The sequence below is a fragment of the Humulus lupulus genome, chromosome 6 (genome assembly GCF_963169125.1).
Source record: "Humulus lupulus chromosome 6, drHumLupu1.1, whole genome shotgun sequence".
Lineage (NCBI taxonomy): Eukaryota > Viridiplantae > Streptophyta > Magnoliopsida > Rosales > Cannabaceae > Humulus > Humulus lupulus.
Window position 1 is genome coordinate 219355830 of NC_084798.1, and position 12734 is coordinate 219368563.

A 12734-nucleotide genomic window follows, 5' to 3' on the forward strand; every position below is an offset into this window, starting at 1 on the left:
GGTGCATTTGGTTTTGCACCTTCCGAAAGAGGCAATTCTTGGCGGTCCCGTGCACTTTAGGTGGATGTATCCCATTGAACGTTCGATGGGAGTTTATAAACAATATGTAAGAAATCGTGCACGTCCTGAAGGTTCAATCGCAGAAGCTTACGTGGTGAACGAGGCTTTAACCTTTTGCTCAATGTACCTGCGGGGGGTTGAGACTCGATTCAATCGACCTGAGAGGAATGACGATCGCGTTGAATCCCAACCAAATCGGGAATATTCTATTTATAAGGCTGTTGGTCGTCCATTTGGTAAGAAATCAAGTATGCTCCTCAATCCGCAGTTAAAGCAAAAGGCTGAGTGGTATATCTTGAACAATTGTGCCGAAATTAAGGAGTACCTTAGGTGTGTTTTCTAGTATTTTTTCAATAATGATGTTTGGTTTATATACCGAGTAAATGCCAAAATCATAGTTTTTTTGTTCATTTGTAGTGAGCATATGGATGAATTAAGAAGACGGGGGGGCTTGAATCTTGAAGTTCAACAAGAAACTGATTTTCCTCAGTGGTTCAAAGAAAGAGTATGTATATTAGTCAATTCTTTTCTGAAACCTCACTTAGTCAATCCAAAACTAACTTTCAATGTTAATGTTGATAGGTGAACGGTTTGCATGAGTCAACACCTACTGAAGTGAATAATGAATTGTATGCTCTCGCAAACAAATCAAGCGGCACCGTGTATTCATATCCAGGGATGATAATGAATGGTGTGAAATTTGTGACTCGTGGTCGTGATATGAAGCTTAAAACACAAAATTGCGGTGTAATGGTGCCAAGTGAGGAAGGAGTGAACTACTATGGAGTTTTGGAAGAAGTAATTGAATTGTCCTACTTGATGGGTTACAGTGTTGTCCTATTCAAGTGTAGATGGTTCAATACAAGTAGAATTAAAGTGGAATCCAATTTTACGAGCGTATATGTGAAAGAAGAATGTTATAAAGATGATCCTTTCGTTCTCGCATCTCAAGCGAAGTTGGTGTATTATCTTCGAGATGTGAAAAATGGGGATGATTGGAGGCTCGTTAATGAATACATTCCAAGGAATGTATGGGATTTCACAAATTCCGATGTTGATGATACTGAGACCACAAATGATATACCAATATTGCAAGAAGTTAATTCTTCTTCATTTCAGTTGTGGGTAGAACTTCCAATTTTTGATAATCTTCAGTATGATCGGGTTGATGTCAATGCCACTGAAGTGCACAACGTTGATGATTTGGTTGGCGAAGGTTCAGATGAATTTGTTGTCGATGATGAAGTTGAATTTGAAGACGACACGTTGGTCGAGTATGAAGACGATGAGGATGACGATAATGTTCTAGTCGATAGTGATAGTGATAGTGATGTTCGTAATGATGTTGTAGTTAGTGATGACGAGGACAGTGATATGTAATTTAAACAAGTGTATGTAACTTTTTATTTAATTCAATGAAAAGTTTATTTATTATCATTAATTAATGATAGTATTAGATATAGGTACACATGCACCTATTGGATGCTTTGGGGATAGTCAATGTATTCATGTACTGGTACTCATTTTTTCAATATATTTGATGAAATATGTTGAAAAAATGGGTAGTCGCACATGTCTGCTTACTATCTCCAAGGGATCTATTAGGTCGGAATAGGGTAGGTTGGGAAAGACAATAAGTAATAAAATGTTAATTCAATAACAAAAAATAATAGTGATGCACCTAGTGGATGCCTTGGGGATAGACAATGTATTCATGTACTGGTACTCATTTTTTCAATATATTTGATGAAATATGTTGAAAAAATGGGTAGTCGCACATGTCTGCTTACTATCTCCAAGGGATCTACTAGGTCGGAATATGGTAGGTTGGGAAAGACAATAAGTAATAAAATGTTAATTCAATAACAAAAAATAATAGTGATGCACTTAGTGGATGCCTTGGGGATAGACAATGTATTCATGTACTGCTACTCATTTTTTCAAAATGTTTGATGAAATATTTTGAAAAAGTGTGTAGTCGCACATGTCTGCTTACTATCTCCAAGGGATCTACTAGGTCGGAATAGGGTAGGTTAGGAAAGACAATAAGTAATAAAATGTTAATTCAATAACAAAAAATAATAGCGATGCACCTAGTGGATGTCTTGGGGATAGACAATGTATTCATGTACTGCTCCTCATTTTTTTTAAATGTTTGATAAACATTTTAAAAAACTGAGGAGAAGTACATGACTTCTTACTATCTCCAAGGGATCCACTAGGTCGGAATAGGGTAGGTTTGGAAATACCATAATGAATAAATGTTAATTTTATAACAAAAAACAATAGACATACATAATTTGAATTAGTTAATTAATGAATATTTTAATGTAGAATGGCCGAAACAAGTAATGACACAGGTGGTGGCTCCAAGAGAGGCAGGGGAGCTTATTACGGTGCCAATATCGAGAAGGAGCTGGCCATCAAAAAAGTTACTCATTTGAAAGTAGAGTTTGATAAAGAAACTGGAAAAGCTATTCAAAAGTACGGCAAGTGGTTCAACAATTCTATGGCTCGTTATTTGCGTAGCACCGTACCCCCAACTACACTAGCTTGGGAACAAGTAAAACCAGCTGATATCGAAGTTATTCGAAAGAGACTATCTGTAAGCATTCTTTAAACCTTTAATAACTCATTATTAAATATTTTGTCTATCTTCAAAATATTTTAACAAATTCCAATTTTAATTGTGATTTTAGGAAAAATTCATTTATCCAGAAGACAATCCAGTAATCAACGATGCCATGGTAAGACAAATGCAAAAACATCTGACTGATTGGCGCCACACGATGAAGAAACACTGGGTAGATGTTGGAGGAGAGGTGGACAATGAGAGAGCGAAGTCAAAACCTTTTGTGTCGATCACTTCTTCTGATTGGGCAGTTCTGTGTGATTTTTGGGTTTCTGATTCTCACCAGGTATGCCGTACATTTTACATTAATTTTTAATTATAAAATTACAATTTAGATTAATGAGTACTGTTTTCTTTTTGAAGCGTATATCGAAGAAAAATAAAGAAGCTCGAGCTAAAATGACCATACCAGGAGGACACGGTTCCAAATCCATCGTTGCCCATGTTTATGATCACGTAAATTATAATAACTTATATCCTTACATTTACGAAAATATTATAAATGTCACAATGTTTAAATAATTTGCTTTTTTAGATGGACCCATCTACTGGCCAGCTCCCGAGCATGATCGACACATTCGAGCACCTGCACAAGAAGAAGGATAAGTGGATTAGTGATGCAGCGGCGACAAAACATGTAAGTTGCATAACCTTAACTAATTTATGATCATTTAACTTTAAAAAAGTTTAGTAAATAATTAATAAATATTAATTATTAATTGTTGTTGTCAATTAGTAATTATTTATTAATTATTAATTAAATTTTTAACAATGAAATCTTTATAATCTATGTGCCAATATTTTTATGATTAATGATTGTGGACTAAGATAAAAAAAGAATGTAATTAATGTTGTCCCCGTATCAGGGAGCTTGTGGACTAAAGTAAATTTGGTCATGAAAATCCATATCTGAATCAAAAACATGTAAATATAGTTGATGTATATGTTTGGAGACGTAAATTCCTCATTAATGGAATTAACTGCACTTACCGTATATATCAACAACATCTTCATGATTTTGATTCAGATATGGATTTTCATGACCAAATTTACTTTAGCCCACTTGCTCCCTGATACGGGAACAAAATTAATTACATTCTTTTTCAGTCACTGGTCTGCAGTCATTAATGATAGGATGTTGGCAGATAGATAATAAAGTTATATTTTATATGTTGTTATATTAAAAATTTATAAGTTAGGTTTTCAAATAATGTTATATTGGAATTCGAAATACGTGCTTTTTATTGTGCAGAATGAGATGACCGAACGTCGAGCATCGCAGAGTACGGCCCCTGCATCATCTGCTGCTTCTTGTGTCGGCGATAATGTCGACGGTCATTTCCCGCCTGATATGGATATTGTCACGGATGTCCTTGGACCCCGCTCGCGTTATAAGAAAGGGTTTGGGGGGTTGCCTAGGTTGAAGGCAATTGGCGCAAAGAGGGCAGCATCTTCGTCAACTTCTCAAATGTCCGGGCAATTGCCACCTGAAGTGGACACCATTTTGCAGCAAAATCAGGACATTATGCTAGAAAATCAGAACCTAAAGAAGCATACGACTAAACTTGAGAGTCGTCAACGGCGTCAAGATCTCCTGCTCAGTGCTTTGTTGAAGCAGGTTGGTCAATTGGCTCCTGGTTTTACTGTTGACTTACCAGACCAGGATTCGGACGAGGACGATGATGCTGATGGGGGCGGGAATGATGAGGCGGCCAGTACTCATTTGTAGAACTTTTTTTCTATTTATTTAAAATTTAATTTATGAGACATTTATTTTACTAAATTACTTTTATATTTTAATGTTTGGTGGAGACAATAAATATTAATAGTTGTAATTTTTTGTTTATTTATTTATAAAATTTTAATTTTATTTTTATTTCTAATTAAATAATATTACTAAAAAATTAAATAATTATTAATATATTAAAATTGAAAATTATTAATTAATATTAATATATTGAAAATAATATTAATAATTTAATACAAATTATTATTTTAAAAATACTTTTACCGGCGCAAAATTACGTCGGCAAAGAGTTTCAATCTTACCTTCACATATACACTTTTACCGGCGCAAAAATGCGCCACTAAAAAATTAAACTATTGCCGGCGCATTATTGCGCCGCTAAAAGTGTTTTTCACAATATCGTGACAGATTTTTTTACCGGCGCATTTATATTTTCACCGGCGTATTTTTTCGTCGCCAAAAAAGTCCATTGCCGGCGCATTATATTTGCGTCGGCAAAAGTGACATTAGCGACGGAGATACGACGCAATTCTTTGCCGGCGCAAAATTGCGTCGGCAAAAACTCCATAGTTTTTGCCGGCGCAAAACCATACTTTTGCCGGCGCAAATTTGCGCCGGCAAAAGTCTCCTTTTTTGTAGTGATTTGTTAAATTCTTACAAATTAATTATGTTATTAGTATTATTATTTTAGAAAGTAAATGTTGATAGGGATTTAAGCATAAACTTATTACTCTTTTATTTATTTTATTTCATGTTTTTGAAAGGCTCATTGGGATAAAACTCTTCAGCTCAAATTTTTGCTTCAGAAAGCAATCTAAAGTTCAAATAGATCATCTCAGCTATGTTATCAAGTATGTTTTAATGGTTAAAACTTACTAAGTTGGATTCTAATTGTTTAAACATATTCAAATGTATATTCTTTTATTCTTTTTAATATTATACAAGTGTATGTTAGAGGAGTTTGAATATCTTAAATATTCATTCATAGTGAAGTAGGTTTTGGGATTATAATTGTGTGCTGAGGTGATAACGGAAGGTTGAGAACTTGCATGTCATAGTGAAGTAGGTTTTGTGATATATATAATTGCGTGTTGGGGGAGATATAAGAAAGAAAAATTGTTTGTTGTTTGAATTGATTGAATTATTTGAATTGATATTTACAGATGGTTAGGTTACAAATATAGAAGAAGTGTTGTCTGTTTTAAATCATAAAAAATAGTATGAATGATTTAAATTATGAAAGATTAAGTCAGCATTATTCATAAATTTTACTAATGGTGGCTCTTCTTTTTATCCACACCCATGCCAGACGAAGCATTTCCCTATATCAAACCCCATATAAAAAAAAAAAAACAATAATAGCTTTTTCATAACAACATTAACATAACAGAACATAACATAACTACAAAACAACCTATTAACATTCTGCTCATGAGGCTTAAATCAAGTGATGTTGTGATGTGTTTCATACTCATGAGTGATTTGAGTGTAAAGTCGATCCTTAAATTCTAGTTTCCATCTTCTAGTGGAGGATTAATTATTTGAATCTAAAAATGATACAAATTATACATGTGTATATGTATATATAATATGTATTCTACTCTCTACCCAGTAAAAGTCTAATGGTAAAGAGGCTAATGGTAAATAATGATTTTTTATGTTATACTATCATATGGGATCTTGCTCTTCCTGTCAGATTAGGCTCACTTTTTGGTTCATAGTAATATATAAATTATATGCCACGTTTTGTGAAATATATCTTTTTTCTGGTTTGTTCTATATTATTAAAGGAAATGCAGTATTATAAAATTAACAAGAAAAAATCAGCTATCACTATTGTGGACAACGAGGAGTACTTGCATTGAATTTTCTCATCAGTTTGTTTTAGGAAAAGTGGTGCCTAAGAAGGATATTGCTGAAATAACTAAAAGGTTCAACATCCAAGTCAGCAATTTGACTCAGGTGCGTTTCTTTATCACTCAGTGATTAAAATATGAATTAGTACCAGTGATAAGTTCAATAACACATCTTTTTTTTTTCGTGTGAAATCTTTTATAATTTTCTTGGTATTTATCTTGAATGAAGTTTATTTTTCTATTTAATAATTTTTACTATGCAAATATTGTTTGTTCTCTCATTCATTCGTTAGTATATTATGGTAAGATGTACTATTTACTTATAATTTGAAGTTGTAATTCATTGGTGCAGGGAATATCATAAGACTGACTTTTAACGTGGATGCCTAGATTTATTAGGAATAATATTGAGAAAAGAAACATGATTGAGTCTGCAGTGATTTGGAGAAGAGAATTATGTTGTCTTGTTGAGATTTGTTGTATTATATATTTTAAAGTTAATGGAATTATAATATTATAATGAATTTTTATTGAGAATTATTTAGTCTCATGGGGATTTGATGTATTATTTACATTTCAATTGTATGAATAAATGTTGTATGTATATGAATTTTTATTATGATAAATATATATTTTTTACAAGTTATGGTAATAATAATTAATTGTGTAAGTAATTTTTTATATTTAAATTTATATCAAACTTCAATTGTTAAAAATATAAATAAAAGTTTTAAAAAATATCTATTGAAAAAATATTATTTATATATATAAATTTAATGTTACGACGACACTTATTAACTGTTGGCGTTGCCAGCAATGGCGACACGTATTAACTGTCGGCATTGCCAGCAACGGCGACACGTATTAACTGTCGGCATTGCCAGCAATGGTGACACGTATTAACTGTCGGCGTTGCCAGCAATGGCGACACTTATTAACTGTCGATGTTGCTAGCAACAGCGACACATATTAACTGTCGGCGTATCCAGCAATGACGACACTTATTAACTGTCGGCATAGCTACCCCTACGCCGGCATAGGCAAATACGACAGTTAGTCGACTGTTGTTATTGCTCAATAGCGATAGTTAAAAACTGTCGGGAAAGCCTATTTTTGTAGTAGTGTTAGTTTCTCTCATGCACAACTATGGTGGCAAGTTATACGTTGTCAACACAACTGGCCACATACTATAAGAAAGACTCATATTACCAAAGGGATGGAATCCATCTGCAGCCATTCCAAGGCGCACATTCTTGGGCTCCATTGCAAACGCTGGATTATTTTGGTTAAAGTCCTTCCAAGCTTTCCCATCAGCAGGATGACGCAAAACACCATCTTCTTTTATACGTTGCTCGTGATGCCATCTCATATGTTGAGCAATGTGCCTCGATGCATATTTTTGCATTAACCTAGGGGTTAAAGGAAAATAACGCATCACTTTATGAGGCACTTTCTTGCCCTTGGTGTTCTTGTCCACCCACCGATCCTCCCCACAAACAGGACATTTGCTTTTTCCAGCATGTTCTTTCCAAAACAGTGCGCAATCATGCTTGCAGACATATGCTGACTCGTAGCCCAATCCAAATTTATACAACAACCTTTTTGCTGCATAATGCGATTTTGGAAGTTTATTTGGGGCTAGAAATACATCATGTAACAACTCCAACATTCCATCAAATATATTGTTGGGAATATTGCCCAACACTTTGAAACGCATCAACTTCACTAGGAAATTCAATGATGTGTAATATTGACAACCAGGGAATAATGGAGCCTCGATCTCAACAAACAAATCGTTGTAATGTTGCCCACCCCTGTAGTCTGTTGTAGGTATGTAACATCCCAAATTTCCTAATAAGGCTTAGTGCCTGGACTAGGGAGCTTTGAGAGCAATTAAAGAAATTATGTGAATATATGATTATATATTTGTGACTATATCAGTTATATTATTATATGACTAGTATTGCATGTTTAAGTGTATTAAATATGTGTGTAGGTCGTTTCTTATCAGAAAGACATTTTTGTAATTTTGACTCGTTAAGGGTATATTTAGGGGAAAAGTCACAACGGGACCAAATACCCGGCTTGGGGTGAGCCTAGGGGTATTTTGGTCATTAAGTGCATTACCGGGGTAAAGGGTAATGGGCATAAATGTTTGGTGATACATTTAGAGATAGTTGAGACTTATTTAAAGAAATGGTGAAATGAAGTGGGAAAAGACCAAAATGTCATCGAGGGCATTAAGTGGCAAGTTAGGGGCATAAGGGCAATATGGTCATTTTCCATATATATATTCAGAAAAAGACTTAGAAAAGAAAAATATTCACCATTTCTCTCTCTCTCTCTCTCTCTCTCTCTCTCTCTCTCTCTCTCTCTCTCTCTCTCTCTCCCGTAGCTCTCCCTCTCTCTTTCTTCTTGGGTTTTTGAAGAAGAAAAGCTTGGAAATTGGAAGCTCGGGACTAGGAATTGGTATAGCAGCAACCTAAGGTCGTTCATAGCAACTAAGGTAACGATTTAAACCTTGAATCTTTGAGTTTTCTGTGTTCTTGGTGTGTTCTTGAGATTGAGAGTTTGAATTTGGTTTTTGCGGATTTGTTGAGGGTTTTGAGGAGAAATTGATTGGGTTTTGTTGCTTTTAATGAGTAGAACTGATTTATGTGGCTAATTCTTGGTTTGGGAGTATTGAGGAATGGATTTTTGGAGTATTGGCTCGGGGAAATTCGTAGAGAAAATCCCAGAATTTCGAGTTTCTGGTATTAGTGCTATAGCTAGGTTGGAAGCGCTACAGCGCTAGGCTGTGTTTTTGGGGGATAATGTTTCTGACTATAGAGTTGTAGCCCAGTATGTAGTGCTGTAGTGCTATACTGTTTTCAGGACTTGATTTTTGATACTTTTTGGGGTATTTGCCTGGGGGATCGGGGAACGATTTCACCACCCCGTTTGGTGAAATTGGTGGTCCCGAGAGTACGGGATTAGTCCAGGGGCTCGATTATGGAATTGAATGTTGATGAAAATATTTTTATGGGTTGTGACTAGGTGGCCGTTAAGACTCAGGACAGGATCGTGCTCGAGGGTTGTGTTTATTTAAGTGCTTGGACATAAGGTAAGAAAATTGCACCCAATATGTGATATATGTGAATAGGTGTATGATTAGGGTTCGGCCCCGTTAAGGAACATAGTTATTACTGTGTTTGTACTTAATTGATTGAGGTATGATAAATTAGGTATGCATACTTGTGTTATATGGAGTATGGTTATTTGTATCCGATTATCTGAATATCTGATAAAAGCATTGACGTATTAGTCAATGGCGGCAATAGCGCATTGAGCATTGGTCGATATGGCTGGGCCACCCAGGAACGTACTATTATGTTTGTCCAACTCTATGGTCGTTGGAAATTGAGCGCCATATTCGCTCGGCTAGAACTATGGCTAGTTATTCAGGGCTAGGGCAAAGGGCCCCTGGTGGCTCTATGGTCACTTAGCTAGTGCCTAGGACATAGGATCCAGGTGACTCTATGGTCACTTAGCCAATGTCTAGGGCATAGGATCCGAGTGACTTTAAGGTCACTTAGATAAGAGCATAGGGCTCGGGTGACTCTAAGGTCACTTAGATAAGAGCATAGGGCTTGGGTGATTCTAAGGTCACTTAGATAAGGGCATATAGCCGGGGTGACTCCATGGTCACATAGATAGGGCATAGGGCCCGAAATGACTCTATGGTCGTCTATATAGGGCAATGGGCCTCAGCATGATTATGTAATCATTTATTTATAATTGTATTTGATAAGGGCTAACCAGGGCGTTACAACTTGGTATCAGAGCGCCAAGGTTTAAGGGTTCCTGAAGACTGGCCAGGCATGTACATTCGCCATTAAAGATAAGCTCAACTCAGGGTTCAGTAATTTCCAATGTGGTTAAGTGTTTTAGCTGCTTAAATGAATGTATATCCCTTATCTGCATGCTTGATTAGGAAGCATGAGATTATTTGATAGGACCATGCCCCTTGACTACAGTATCCATGTTAAAGACGTGCTTATTAGCACTATGAATGCTAGTAAATGCTAAGAATCCACTTATTAGCGTTGTTATTTGTATATATAGGCCAAGAAATGTTTATTAACACTGTTAGAACTGGCAAAGGTTCACGAGCATGCTTAGTAGCATTGCTAATTGATTATAAAATTCGGAATAGACTTATTTGCATTGGTAATTTTCTAGGAATGTCAAGAAAATGCTTATTAGCATTGATTATTTGTTGATGAATGCCAGGAAGTGCTTATTAGCGCTATGATTGAATCTAAACTGGCATGCTTATAAGCATTGAATTTGGATGTTAGATCGGTCGTTGACCGTTAGATGGCAAGAGGTATAGTGATTACTTACTTGACGGGTCGAATTAATTAATTACTGCAGTTAGAAAGCAGTTAGGCTGGAAGTATGCTTCCAGGGTCGTTAGATGAGTCAGCTAGCCAGGAAATGCAGGCTAGGGAAGACGATAACCAGGACCAGGCCCATCCGCCAGTTCCTGAGATCTTATAGCGATTGCTCGCTGATATGCAAGCTAGGTTAGAGAGGCAGGATGAAGAGATGCGCCTCTTAAGACTGCAACAGGTTGCGGAAGGGAATGTTCTGCCAGTAGTACCACAGGTAGTGGTACCGACAGTAGTGCCTCCACTAGTGGTTGAGAATAAATGAGAGCCTTTGTACGAAAGGTTCAGGAAACAACACCCTCTAGTATTTGAGGGCAGTTTAGACCCAGGAAAGGTTGAACAGTGGATGACAATGATGACCACTATCCTGGATTTTATGAGGGTAGGTGGGAATGAGATAGTGGCCTGTGCCACGTACATGTTTCGGGAGGATGCCCGAATATGGTGGGAAGTAGTTTCCCAGACTAGGATTGTGAACACCATTGAATGGGAGGACTTCAAATCTCTATTCAATGAGAAGTATTACAATGATGCATTCAAAGCTACAAAGGTAGAAGAATTTGGCAGATTAGTTCAATGGAACATGTCAGTGACGGAGTACGCACTGAGGTTCGATAGATTGGCCAAATTTGCTGTGGAATTAGTGCCCACTGATGGGACTAGGAAGGAGAGATTCCTTCAGGGGCTACAGCCTATGATAGCCCAGGATATTCGCATCACTACTGTGCCAGGAGTAACTACTTATGCATAGGTAGTGGATAAGGCGCTTACAGCTGAGAGCGCGGAGAATAATATCTGGCGCAAGAACGCGACCAAAAGAGATACAAGGAGGATGGGACCTCCATTTATAGGTTTTGGTAGGGGCGAAGGCCCTAGTGACCAAAATAGGAAGGCTCCAGATGCCTTTTCAGCTCCACGGCCAGATAGGAGGCCACGGGGCGTGCAGATTGGCCACCAGGGTGGCAGTGAGACTTGGAAATCTTTCCCAGAGTGCGCTTGATGTAGGAGGCACCATTTTGGGGAGTGTAGGGTGAAGGCTTGCTTCGTCTGTGGGGTCGTGGGGCACATCAAGAAGGATTGCCCGAAAGCTAAGAAGGAAGAGCCCAAAAAAGTGGACCGCTTGACACTAGCACGAGTGTTCACTTTGGCTCAGGCAAAGGCCGAGGCTATTCCCTCGGTAGTTTCAAGTCAGCTTTCTAGTGCTGGAACCTCTTATACAGTTTTGATAGATTTTGGAGCTACGCAGTCTTTAGTTGCTAGTAAAGTTATTGATAGACTGTGTAGGTCCTGTGAATATTATAATCTGAGATTTGGTACCTTACTGCCTACTAGGGAGTTAGTGGTTTTCCAGAGATGGGTTAGAGCCTTACCAATGTCAGTGGAGTGCAGAGAATTATCATTAGATTTGATAGAGTTAGCTATGAATGATTTTGACATGATATTAGGTATGGATTGGTTAGCCAAATATGGGGCAACAATAGATTGTAAGAAAAACATGGTAACTTTTGAAACTGAGGGTGATGATCCATTTGTATTTGTTGGCACTGTGCATGGACCCCGTATACCTATGTCGGGGTCCATGCAATATATTTTAAAATATATTTTCTATTTCCACTAACTATTTTAAAAAACGGTATGCCATATATTTTTAAATATATAGTGTATATGTGTTTAGATGCCAAGTAGCACATATTATAATTCTCATTATCATGTTTGATGGTTAAGTAAAAAATTATATAGTAAATTTAAATAAAATAAAACTTTTACAATTTTCAAGATAATTACACTAATTTTCATGCCCCTTTCAGAATTAGATAGTACCATCATAGTTGAATTACTTCTAATGACATTGTCACAATGTAATCACTTTGTTAAACAATCACGTCTAGCTTGGCAATTCTCTCTAATTACATCTAATTCCAATTATCATGTGGCTTCTTAACACACTCTAAAGAGCTCATTTTCAAGGTGATAGCTTTTCCTATTTGAAGTAAAACGTTTAAATT